We start from the raw sequence: 13,586 nt of genomic DNA on the forward strand, positions 1-13,586 counted from the left end.
AATACACTTAAAAACTCAGGGTTGGGGGAATACAACTAAAGCAGCCTGTAGAAGATTTATAGCCTTATTAATTATAGTAGGTAAGAAGTACAGAAAATCTACAAGCAGAGTATTAAAGAATTATAAAAAAGTAACAGTGTCAACCCAAAGAAAGTGGAAAGAAGAGCAGAAATTGATGAAATAGAAAACAAAAATACTAAGACCACAAAGCAAAGCTGGAGCTTTGAAAAGACACACAGAATAAACATTAATGTGCCAAATAGAACTGCTATCATTTCTAGCAGAAATGATAAAAATAAGAATGTTATAAACTTTATGCCAGTAAATTTAAAACTTAGATAAGATGGACAATTTTCTAGAAAAAGAAATTTCCCAAAACTATTTCAAAAAGAAATAGACAAAGTGAGTAGCAATATACCTCAAAAAATTGATCCAGATGGTTTTTGAGGGGAGTTCTCCCTGCCACCCCAAGACCAAATGAAAACAAATGAAACAAATGAAAACAAACCTGCGACAAACATCGTACTTAATGGTAAAACACCATACTCTATGGTATGGTATGGTATGGTATGGTATGGTGAACTCTATGGTATATTCATTTCACTGAAATGAATTCACTGAATATAATGCAACATTGTATTGAGGTCCCAGCCAGAACACCAGGCCAAGAAGCAGCAGGAGCATAACTGCCACTCACAGCAAGAAGATGCAGAGGAATCCACAAACAATAGAAGACTGCTAACTAACATGAAGTCTGACAACACAGCATACCATGTTTTAGAGGAAGATGGGAAATGGGAAATGGGAAATGGGAACTCTCTACACTGCTGAAGGGAGTGTAAAGCCTTTCAGCCATACTGAATAGTGATTTGGCAGAATCTACCCAAACTGAAGATGCCCATATCCTACAAACCAGGAATCCCACTTGCTGTGTCCCATGTGAGCTCAAGGGAACACAGTTAAGTATGTTCATTGGAGCATTTTCCTAACAGCAAAAAATTGGGACCACCTATATGTCCTACTGAAGATGTTGGGTATTCCTATAACATAGCAACACATGGTGAGAGAAGGGCTCTCAGCAAACTTTCCCTTTAAAAGGCCAGACAGTAAATAGGTTTGGCTTTCCAGGCCATATGGCCCTCTGCAACTACTCCTTTGTTGCTGTTGGCTTGTGGAAGCAGCCTTTACCCCGAAAGGGCATGGTTGTATCCCAAGAAAACTTTATTTGCTAAAACAGATTTGGCCTGAGGCTTTAATTTGCTGACTCTTGATCTAGAGCTGTGTCAAAATGGACAAATCTCACAAACACAAAGTTGCAGCAGAGTATAATCAGAGCCATTAAGTGCAGCTGAAAGAACTAGGTCGGCCAAGGCCTTGGGGGAAGTTGTTACATCTCTCCTTGCTCCACTAAGCCCTAGGCTGAGGCTATGGTGGGGGAGGGCCCATCCCCCAAATCCCAAGGTCTGTGCTCACTCCTGCTCTCACCTGACCAGTCAGCAGGACTGACACTCCACCTCCAGCTCTGGTTTCTCTCCCACTGTTCCTCCTCTCCCTCATCTCCACAGAATCCAAGGCCCGGTCTACTCCGTGTCTCCACTTGAAAGCCTAGCAGACATTTGAAATTTAGCTTCCCCCAAATCAACCCATGCTCTTCCCCTAAAATGTGCAACAGTTGTAATCTTCCCTGTCTCCATCCGTGTCATCTTGGACCCCTTTCTTTCCTTCACCACCCACATATCCAGTCCATGCCCAAATCCTGCTGGTTCACATTTCAAAATATCTCGACAATCTAACCAATTCTTACCACTTCCACCACTGCCCTCGGGCCAGAGCTGCCATCATCTCTTGCCTGACTACTGTCAGCATCTCCCATCTGGTCTCCTCGCTTTGGCTTTGCCCGCCTCATTTGGGTACCACTACGCTGACAGCAGCTTTCCTGTGCACGGAAGTCGGGTCAGCTGATTCTGTACCCCACACGTTTAGAGCAAAAGTCAAAGGCTGAACAGTGGCCCAAGAGGCTTGTGAGATCTTGCTTCTTACTCTCTCCTACTCTCTCCTGGCCTCATCTACTCCTTGCCCCCTAGGCTTCAGCTACGCTGATCTTCTCACTCTTCCAGAATCAGACACTCTTGTGCCCCAGGGCCTTTCAGTACTTACTCTTCCCTTTGCCTGGAGCGTTCTTCCTCAAGATCTCTGTGTGGCTCTCAGGTCTCCTCAGGGAGGCTTTCCTGAATGATCTTATTTAGTGTTGCAGTCCCCACCCCGGTTACTCCCTATCCTCCCTCCAATGCTTTATTTTTTTGACAGAATAGTTAGCAACTTCTAATATACTATATAATTTTTCTAAGCATTACAAAAATCTTCAGGCATACAGAACACTTGAAATGATTGTTCAGCAATCACCAATATACACACCAGTTACATTCTATACTTAATGCTTGCCCTATTTGCTTTATCATCTGTACATCCACCCACCCAATCTTTTTTATACATTTCAATTGCAATCCAATATGCATTTATTTTTATTAACTTAAAAAAATATTTATTTTGGGAGAGTGCAAGCAGGGCTTGGGCAGAGAGAGGGGAACAGAAGATCTGAAGTAGGCTTTGCGCTGACAGGCTGACAGCAGTGAGCCCCCATGTGGGGCTTGAACTCACAAACCACAAGATCATGATGTGAGGAGAAGTCAGAGATGCTCAACCAACTGAGCCACCCAGTAGCCCCTCCAATATCCATTTGTGATAAAAACTCTCAACAAAGTGGGTATAGAGGAAACCTATCCCAACATAATAAAGGCCACATGTATGACAAGCCGACAGCTAACATACTCAATAATAAAAAGTTGAAAGCTTTTCCTTTAAGATCAGGAACAAGACAAAGATGCCCCCTCTTGCCATTTTTATTCAACACCATCTTGGAAATTCTAGCCAGAGCAATTAGGCAAGAAATAAAAGGCATCTAAATTGGAAAGGAAGATGAAGGTGGCTCAGTCGGTTAAGCGTCCGACTTCCGCTCAGGTCAGGATCTCGCTGGGTTTGTGAGTTCGAGCCCCGCATTGGGCTCTGTGCTAACAGCTCAGAGCCTGGAGCCTCCTTCAGATTCTGTGTCTCCTCCTCTCTCTGCCCCTCCCATGCTCATCTCTGTTTCTGTCTCTCAATAATAAATAAACGTTAAAAAAAATTTTAATTGGAAAGGAAGAAGTAAAACTGTTGCTGTTTGCAGATGACAGGATATTATATATAGAAAACCGTAAAGACTCCACCAAAAAACTGTTAGAACTCATAAATTCGGTAAAGTTGCAAGATACAAAATCAATATACAAAAGTCTGGGTTTTTTTTTTTTTCAATTAATTTATTTTTGAGAGTGAGCGAGCAAGCAGGGGAGGGACAGAGAGAGGGAGAATCCCAAGCAGGCTCCACACTCAGCGCAGATTCTGATGCAGGGCTCAATCTCACGAACCTTGAGATCATGACATGAGCCAAAGTCAAGGGTCTGATGCTTAACTGACTGAGCCACCTGAGCACCCTGTTTTTTGTTTTTGTTTTTGTTTTAAGTAGGCTCCATGCCCAGTGTGGGGCCCAACACAGGGCTTGAATTCATGACCTTGAGATCAAGACCTGAGCTGAGATTAAGACCTGAACTGAGATCAAGATAGTGTCACACTAAACTGACTGAGGCACCCAGGTGCCCCAAATCTGTTGTGTTTCTATATGCTAATAATGAACTATCAGAAAGAGAAATTAAGGGACGCCTGGGTGGCTCAGTTGGTTAAGTGTCTCACTCAGTTTCAGCTCAGGTCATGATCTCAGTTTTGTGGGCTTGAGCCCCACATTGGGCTCTGTGCTGACAATGGGGATTCTCTCTCTCTGCTGCTCCCCCACTCACTCTGTCTCTGTCTCTCTCAAAAATAAATAAATGAGCTTAAAAAATTATTTTAAAAAAGCAATTAAAATACCATTTAAAATTGCATCACTCCCCTGCACTCTCTAAAAAAATAAATAAAAATAAATAAAAAATAAGGGGCACCTGTGTGGCTTGGTTGGTTGAATCTGACTCTTGATTTCGGCTCAGGTCATGATCGAGGTCATGGGATCGAGCCCCAAATTAGGCTGTGCCCTGATATCATGGAGCCTGCTTGAGATTCTCTCTCTCCCTCTGCCCCTGCCCTACTGTCTAAAAGAAAAAAAAATTGCATCAAAATGAATAAGATACCTAGGAATACATTTAACAAAGGAGGGGAAAGTCTTGTATACTAAAACCGTAAGACATTGATGAAAGAAATCGAAGACATGAATAAATGGATATTCTGTACTCATGAACTGGAAGAATTAATATTGTTAAAATGTCTCTATACCCAAAGCAATCTACAGATTCAATGCAATCCCTATTAAAATTCCAATGGCATTTTTCACAGAAATAGAACAAATGATCCTAAAATTTGTATGGAACCACAAATTATCTGGAAAAGCCAAAGCAGCCTTGAGAAAGAACAAAGCTGGAGGCAAACTATATCACAAAGTTATAGTAATCAGAATAGTATGGCATTAGCATAAAAACACATAGATCATGGGTGCCTGGGTGGCTCAGTGGGTTCAAGCCCTGCATTGGGCTCCGCACTGCCAGTGTGGAGCCTACTTGAGACTCTCTCTCCCACTCTCTCTCTCTGCCCTCCCATGCACGTGCTTGCTCTCTCAGAATAAATAAACTTAAAAAAAAATCAGTGGAGAATAGAGATCCCAGAAATAAACCCATGCATATATGATCAATTAATTTATAACCAAGAAGCCAAGAATACACAGTGGCAGAAAGGACAGTCTCTCCAGTAAATGATTTTGGGGAAACTGGACCATGACTTATACCATAATGAAAACTAATTCAAAATGGATTGAAGACTGAATGCAAGACCCGAAACCATAATACTCCTACAAGAAAGCATATGTGGTAAGCTCCTTGACATTGGTGTTGGTGATGATTTGGGGATTTGATACCAAAAGCAAAGGCAACAACGGTAAAAACAAACAAGTGGGACCACATGGAACTAAAAAGCTTCTGCACAGCAAAGGAAACCACCGGCACGATGAAAAGACAATGAATTAAAATATTTGCAAGTCATATATTTGATAAGGGGTTAATATCCAAAGTATATAAAGAACTCCTACAACTCAATAGCAAACAAAACAAACAAAAAAACCCAACCAATCTGGTTAAAAAATCGTTAGAAGACCTGAACAGACATTTTTCCATAGAAGATGTACAGATGGCCAACAGACAAATGAAAAGATGCTCGACATTACTAATCATCAGGGAAATATAAATCAAAACCACAATGAGATATCACCTCACACCTGGCTATCTATCACCAGCATGACAAGAAATAACAAGTATTGACAAGGATGTGGAGAAAAGGGAACCCACTAACAGTGGTAATGTGAATTTGTTCTGCTGCTGTGGAAAACAGTATGGAGGTTCCTCCAAAAATTAAAGATAGAAATCTAGCAATTCCACCTCTGAATATTTATCTGAAGGAAACGAAATCTCTAGAAAAGATATATGTACCCCTATGTTTATTGCAGCATTATTTACAATAGCCAAGATATGGAAACAATCTAAGTGACCACTGGTAGATGAATGGATAAAGAAAATGTCACACACACACACACATGTGCATGCACACACACGATGTGGAATATTATTAATCCATAAAGAATGGAATCTTGCCATTTGTGACAACATGGATGGGCCATGATCTCACTGATATGTGGAATCTAAAAAACAAACAAGCTCAGAGATACAGAGAACAGATTGATGGTTGCCATAGGCTAGAGAGTGGGGTGGGGCAAAATGAGTGAAAGGGGTTAAAAATCACAAAGTTTCAGTTACAAATAAGTCCAGGGGATGTAATGTACAGCATGGTGACTATGATTAGTAATGTTGTAGTGTATATTTAAATGTTGCTAAAGAGTGGATCTTAAAAGAAAAAAAATTTTGTAACTATGTATGCTGATGGTTTTTAATCAGACTTATTGCGGCGATCATTTCACAATATATACAAATATTGAATCATTATGTTGTACACCCAAAACTAACATGTTATATGTCAATTATGTCTCAATAAAAAGAGGAAAAAAACCAGTAAGTTGCAGACATCAATTCACTTTATCCTCAAACCCTTTATATCCATATCAATATTTGTTTTTAATTTTTTTACAGGGATAAAATTTACATATAACTAAGCATAGATGTTAAGCGTGTGTCTGATGAATTTTCACAAGTACACATACCTGTGTAATCCAAACTCCTACCAAGATACAGAACACAACCATCACCTCTTTAGAAAGTTCCCTCTTGCCCCTTCTCAGTTCATATCCACCCTCACCTCCAGAGGCAACCACCATTCTGAGATTTTCACCGTAGATTAATATGAGCTCATCTAGAACGTCATGTAAATAGAACCACACACAGTACGTGCTTTTGTTTCTGGCGTCTTTACTTCAATATAAGCATTTTGAAGTTCATGTTCTTGCAGATATCAGTAGACCATTTCTTTATATTGCAGAGAGCTTCCATTGGATGGGTGAACCACAGTTTGGTTATCCATTCTTCTACTGATGGACACCTGGGTGGTCCAGGTTTTGGCGATTGTAAATAAAGATGCCATGAACATTCCTGCAACGGTCTTTGTGTGGACACACTCATTTTATTTCACTTGGACAAATACCTAGGAGTGGAGTTGCTGGCTTATAGAGTAGATGTGTGTTTGGTTTTAGAAGAAATTACTAATTTTTTTTTCTCCTTTAAATTTAGTTCTTTTGAGAGAGAGTGTGTGGCAGGAGGGGCAAAGAGAGAGGCAGAGAGCAAGAATCCCAAGCAGGCTCCGCACTGTCAGTGTGAGGAGCCTGATGTGGGGCTTGAACACACAAACTGTGAGATCATGACTGGAGCTGAAATTAGGTCAGGTGCTTAACTGACTGAGCCACCCAGACACCCTGGATCTTTTTCTAAAGTAGTGGTTCCATTTTAGATTCCTGTCAACGCTGTACACACATCTGTGTGTGGGAGCTCCTGTAGCTCTGTATCCTTGCCAGTATTTGGTGATGCCAAATTTTAATTTTAGCCACTCTGGTGGGTATGCAGTGGGATCTAATTGTGGGTTTAAATTTAATATGATATATAATTGTTATAAAAATTATTTTATTTCTCTATCCCAGCACCTAGATAGAGTGTAGCACATGGCAGGTGCTCAGTAAATATTTGCTGGATGAGGACCTGTCCTCTGGACCTTCACAGTGTCATTTCTCCGGAATGTGTGGACTGCGCATCTGAGGGTCTGTCTCCCCTCTTCTGACTAGGATCCATAGGCCTCAGAAAAGGCAGAGAACTGGCCTTGACTGGCCCATCACATCAAAGTGGAGCAACCCTGCCTGAATGGCCACCAATTACTGTATGACCATGGCAGGTTCCTTCTCGGAGCCTCTGTCTGCTCCCTTACACAGTGGCAGACAGATGTTGGGTCTAAAGTAGCTTTACTAATGGGGTTCCTGGGTGGCTCAGTTGGTTAAATGTCCGACTTCGGCTCAGGTCATGATCCCTCTGATCCCAAGTTGGAGCCCCGCATCGGGCTCTGTGCTGACAGCTCAGAGCCTGGAGCTGCTTCGGATTCTGTGTCTTCCTCTCTCTCTGCCCCTCCCCTGGCTCGCAGTCTGTCTCTCTCTCTCAAAAATAAGTAAATATTATAAAAAATTTTAAAGTAGCTTTACTACTTACTGGATAACTTTGAACAAATTCTTTCCCCCTGGAGCCAGTAACAGAACCTACCTCTGAAGTCAAGGATCAGCATCAGTGAATGACCAGGAGGGCATGGAGTTCTGGGGGAACAGGGCCTGGAACTTCATTCAGCACCCATCTTATTTAAGGCAATGAGCTCACTTGTAAAATGGGCCTCACTTTGGGAGGACCCAGGAGGAATGCGGTCTGAGTCAGGGTCATTATCTCTGAGTAAGGATTGGTTGTTCCTGTTTATAGACTCCAATTGGAATTTTCCCAAAGACTGGAAGGACTGAAATCTTCCCAGGGGTCCCCTAGCCTCTGGCTGGGGGCACCCCACCCTCACTCTTCAAAGTCTCTCTGGCTTCACTGGGAAGTATAGGCCATGACCATCAAACCCACTGCCCATATGGGGCCTCACTCCCTCTGTTCCCTCCTTTCCCTCTAACCAGGGGCATGCTCACCCGCCTCCCTGAATGACAAGGCCCAGGTTGCTACCCTCTTACCCTCCCTCCTATGTCCTCACAGTCCCTGCCCTCCTAGACCCTGGCCCTCAGAGCTGGCCAGTCACCTGGTGAGGCTGCCTCCCCTTGGCCTTTCCAGCCTCTGGCTGTGCCTAAAAGATCTCATCCTGCCATGGGCCCCAGCTCTCTTCAGCCTGCTCAGCCCGTTCACATTCATCAGTGCCTTCAACATAAGCCTCAGGTCTGAGTCCTGTCTCCTGAACAGTTTGCCTCAGAATGTTTAGGCTTCTCAAACTCAACACGTGCAAGCGAAGCCCCATCTTCCCTAATACCTGCAGCTCCAGCTTCTCCCCTCACGTCCCATCACTCCAGCTTGACCCAGGCTTCAGCTGGGCTCTCCCCTTTGCTACCGATCCAGTCACTGTCTGAGTCCTCTCAGGTCCACCCCAAGTCGCTCTCAGACCCATCTGTCCTCTCCCAACCCTCCCTCTGTCACTCCACCAGGCCAGCTTTGCCTCCCACTTCCCGGGTCTCAGCCTAGACCACACTTCACCACCACCCTTCTAACAAGACAAGGTTTCTGCTTCACCCTCTTCGGTTGCCAGTCCCTACCTGTCTCCACTTCCTCTTGCCCAGCACACATTCCACAGCCCACCACAATTCTTCCCAAAGTGCAGAACTCCCTCATTCTGCTGAATTAACCTGGGAACATCCCAGTCCTGGTTAAAGCCAGCTGACAGCTTGTTACGCAGCTGCGCCCCTGGCTGCAAATATGATGCAACATTGCTGATTGCAACACAGCTCAGCTGGGCCCTGCCCACCCATCCCGAGTCACTTACCTGGCAAGCTCCAATCCTCCTCTCCGGGCAGCTCCGGCTCACCTTCCCTCGTCGTCCTCTGGGCCCTCACCCCGCCTCCCCTCAGGTGCAGTGGACCAACCGGCCCTGCTCTAGCCTCAGCCAGCCCTTCAACTCTGTGCCCCCGGGCCACCCGTCCCCTCGTTTGCTCCGCCAGGAGGCCCCTTGTCTCTCACCAGCAAACAGTCACGTTCTGGTAACTCGCACCCCCCTCCATCTCCCACCCAACTTCTCCGTTCACAGCCCACCTGCCATGACCACTTTCTCCTTGAAATTCTTTCTTCTCTTGGCTTCTGTGGTGGTAACCAATTGTTACTTCCAGCAACAATTGTGCTCTCCCCCCTTGGAACAGAACCCTGAATGTCTCTTAGGGCAGCCATGCACCCAGCTTGATTTCCCAGCTTCCACTCCAGTTAAAAGTGGCAAGACGATGAAACTTTTGTCAGTAAAACATAAGTGTTATGGGACAAGATCATCCTACAGGACACGGTGGGTGTCTAAAACAGCAAGACCTTCAACTGGGTGGAAATCAAGTCTGAGATGCTCAGTCACCACCTGGGCGAGTTCATCCCCCTCAGGTAGCCTGCTTAGCTGTTATAAAGGCACAGGCTGCTCTGAGGGGGGAAAAAAAGTGGAAAGTGCTCGATGGGACTTGTGGGAAATCTCCTTAAAGGGAAAGAGGACATCCTTCTGCAGCCCCGCCCTCCATCAGGTGCCTGAAACTTGTGACGGCTGGGGCTCTAGTAGCTAATCTTGGATCATAAGGACAAGGGCTACACCCTGGGAATGGTTGGGCAGAAAGTTTAAAGAGCCTGGGTCCCTGATGACTTTGTGGAGCCACCATTCCATCCCTGGACCACATGAACTCATGAACCATGAAATCATGATCTGAGCCAAAGTTGGATGTTCGGCCAACTGAGCCACCCGGGTGCCCCTGCCTTCATGTTTCTAAACACTATAGTTGTCCTGTTATTTCTGTAGTTCTTACCACAGAAGGGGATTTGACTCTTGCCTCCCTCACCCTTCCCATCGTCCAGCAGCTATAGCACCATTTAGGGTGTATTGTATTTTGCCTACAAAACTATGCACAGCTGAGCCACACGATATGTCCTAGATTTGCTTTTTATTGTACAATTTTTTTATTTTCTGGGGTTTGGGCTTAAGTTTTCATTTTGTTTTTCGTGCCCCAATATTAAATTATCCCTAAATTTTTTGCACAACTAAAAATCTCTCTGAATCCTTCAAATACATATAATACTCTAGCAGTTTTTTTCCTTTTGGAAACATCCTTCTCCTGTTTAGGACTTCTCTCTAGGTTTACTGCCCCAGGCCCTTCACCATTATCCTGAGATATCCCTTTTGTCTTTCTTGTGTTGGAGTCTCAAGTTGCCCGAACCCCATGTCTTACTTTCTTTGCTCCATGCCCTTGTTTTGATGTATATTCTTCCATAGCTTCCATAGCTTCTTTGCTCCATGCCCTTGTTTTGATGTATATTCTTCCATAGCTTCCATAGCCACCTGAGCTTGCATGGTGGAAAAATATGTGACCTTATATGTCTGAAAATATTTACCTTACTCTCACACTTAACTAATAGTTTGGCTGGAATAGGACTTTAGGTTGTAAACAATTTTTTTAAGCAGAATTTTAAAGGCATTGCTGCACTCTCTTTGTTTCTAGTGATGCTATGGGTCCAATGCTGTTGTAATTTCTAATCCTTCGTACATGGTTTCTTCTCTCTCTGGATTGTGTCTGTCCAAAATGTTCTGAGATCTCATGATGATGGGGCCTGGCGTGGGTCTTTTTAAAAGTAATTACTCTGGGGGCGCCTGGGTGGCTCAGTCGGTTAAGCGTCCGACTTCAGCTCAGGTCACGATCTCATGGTCCGTGAGTTCCAGCCCCGCGTCGGGCTCTGTGCTGATGGCTCAGAGCCTGGAGCCTGCTTCGGAGTCTGTGTCTCCCTCTCTCTGCCCCTCCCCCGTTCATGCTCTGTCTCTCTCTGTCTCAAAAATAAATAAACGTTAAAAAATTTTTTTAAAATAAAATCACTATAAAAAAAATAAATTAAAAAAAAATTAATTACTCTGGACATTCAGATCTTTTGATCTGGAAACTAGGTCCTTAGTCTTGGAAACTTTTCTTACAGTCTCTTGCTGGTATTTTCAACCTTCTGTTTTCTCTTTCTGGAACTTCTGTTAATCAGATGTTGAATATCCCAGACCAATCCCTTAATTTTCTTAACTTTTCCATTTTTTCTTCCTTTTTTCCACTTTTAGGGAGATTTTCTCAACTTTATCTTGCAACTCTTCTGTTGAAATTATTCCCCTCATATTTTTAATCTTTCAAGAGTTTTTCCTTGTCTCTGGATATTGTTATAGCCTCTTGAACTCACAACCCTGGTATGTGTGTGTAAGGCTGTATAGGTCAGTGTTTTTCCACTCTAGGTGCATGTCAAAAAACCTGGGAAGCTTTTACAAACTAATGATGTTCAGGGATTATGCTTTAATTGATCCAAAGATGGATCCCAAACACAATTTTGTTTTGTTTTTTTTTTAACTGTTGTCTCATCTCCACTAGACATAAGCTGTTACTATTGCTTTACGTCTAGACGGGCCTGGCGCATAGTAGGCACCACTAAATAACTGCTGAATGAATGAACAAAGCACTGCTTTGTAAAGGAAGATTGTAAAATAAGAACAAATTCCAGGCAATATGCTACTTTGTCTATAATGTTTTCTCTAAATATATTTGAAAACCTAATAATACATGAAAACCAAACAAGTCTTGTAGGACAAAAAAAGTATTTGAAATCCAGAGGTTTTAAAAAATCATGAAATTCCTATTTCTTCTTGCCTTTTAGACAAGTTTTTAATAACATATTTCTTGTGAACTAGGAAGTTAAAGTCTAATAATTTTCATCTGTTTCTGCTGAAGCCCCAAGGCAATAGTGGCCTATGCTGAGGAGAGGAGCAGGACCAGTGCAGGACTGCAAAACAAGGGGCCCCAAAGTGAGTCCAGACTTCTGCCTGTAAAAGAGGTGGAAGCTTCTGTTTCACCTTGAGTCGACAGACGGAAAGTGTGTAGAGGGGACCCTGAGAACCAGAGGCCAAAAGCACAGTTATGAGGGGCCAGCCAGGGAGAGCGCATCGTCCAAAGTTAAGGGAGTGGCAGGTAGGACAAGACAGGTCTTGAAAACTCACGACAGATGAGCCAGAAGGACGAATTTCAGCTTTAAACACAAGCCAGGCTTAGAGAGCCAGAACTCGTTCACAACAGTCCTGGTAAAGTACACACTTTCCATCTCATTCTCCTTATGGCAACATGGGGCCAAAGAGGGGACAGCACCAAGTGGGGAAACAGGGTCAAGCACCTGGTAGGTGAGGGGCAATCTCCATCTCCATATTCGGTTCAAAATTTTGTCGTCACACCAGACTGGGCACATCATCTCCAGTGGGCCTTCAAGGCCCTGGGAATGAGGAGAGAAGCCTCGAGACTTGCCTGACATCCCATCCAGGGGCAAGGGAAGCACGAGCCCCAGAGAATCAATGTAAAGACAGTGGGCGACCATAATAAAATTGCCTTTTGATCCAACTGAGCTTGTTTAACACAACAGTTGAACAAACTAGCACTTTGTGTTTGGTGTTACTTTCCTTCTCAGTTGAATATGATTGATCAGTTTAAGTTCATGGACACTGGATTGTAGCTCTACTGATTTGACATGTTTGGCAACTTCATGATTTCTACCTGCCATAATGATTGACTTTAGGAGATCTGCATTTCTCTTTCACCCCCTGGTAATTCACCAGAAGCTGAATTTGGTGTGGAAAGATGGTTTGGGATTCTCAGTGAAAAAATGTACAAAAGTAGTTGGTTTGAGTCCAACATACGTTAACAGGAGAAAGCCTGTAATTCCTGCAGTGCTTTAAAAACACATTTTTAGAGAAAGGCAATACCGGCTCACAGAGGAACATCAGAATTTCCAGGCACAGTGGCAAGTGCTGAGGTGCATGGTTGAATGATGGATGGAGCTGCACCTTGGAGCGTGAAGATCATACCTGAAGGAGTCTGAACAGGGGTTGCCTCTGGGGAGTAGGGGTGGAGACTGGCTGGGAAGCAGGACAGCATTCAGGGTGAGGTGATCTTGAATAGGGGGCTCAGCTGGCTGGTGCAAGCCCTTGTCATATGCCATTTACTGTAAGTAAATCTTACCCGCCCTCCAGAAAAGGTAAACTGGTTACTGGCACACATGTTGAAGTGTTTAGGAGTGTGCACTGTCTGCCGCTGTCCTTTGAAATGCATCAAAAAACAAGATGGATAAAGGAATGGGTAGTTATAATAGAAATGTAGCAGAATGTTAATTGTAGAATTAAATGGAGGTATATAATTACTTCAACTTCTCTGTATCTTTGAAAATCATAATGCTAGCAGTGGGCACATCCATATATTATACTGGCAAATGTACTTCTGAAACCCAGAAGTGATGTTCTTCCCTTCACACCCA

This window comes from Herpailurus yagouaroundi, unplaced genomic scaffold, assembly GCF_014898765.1.
Source record: "Herpailurus yagouaroundi ecotype Mexico unplaced genomic scaffold, PumYag 196, whole genome shotgun sequence".
In the NCBI taxonomy this organism is placed as follows: Eukaryota; Metazoa; Chordata; class Mammalia; order Carnivora; family Felidae; genus Herpailurus; species Herpailurus yagouaroundi.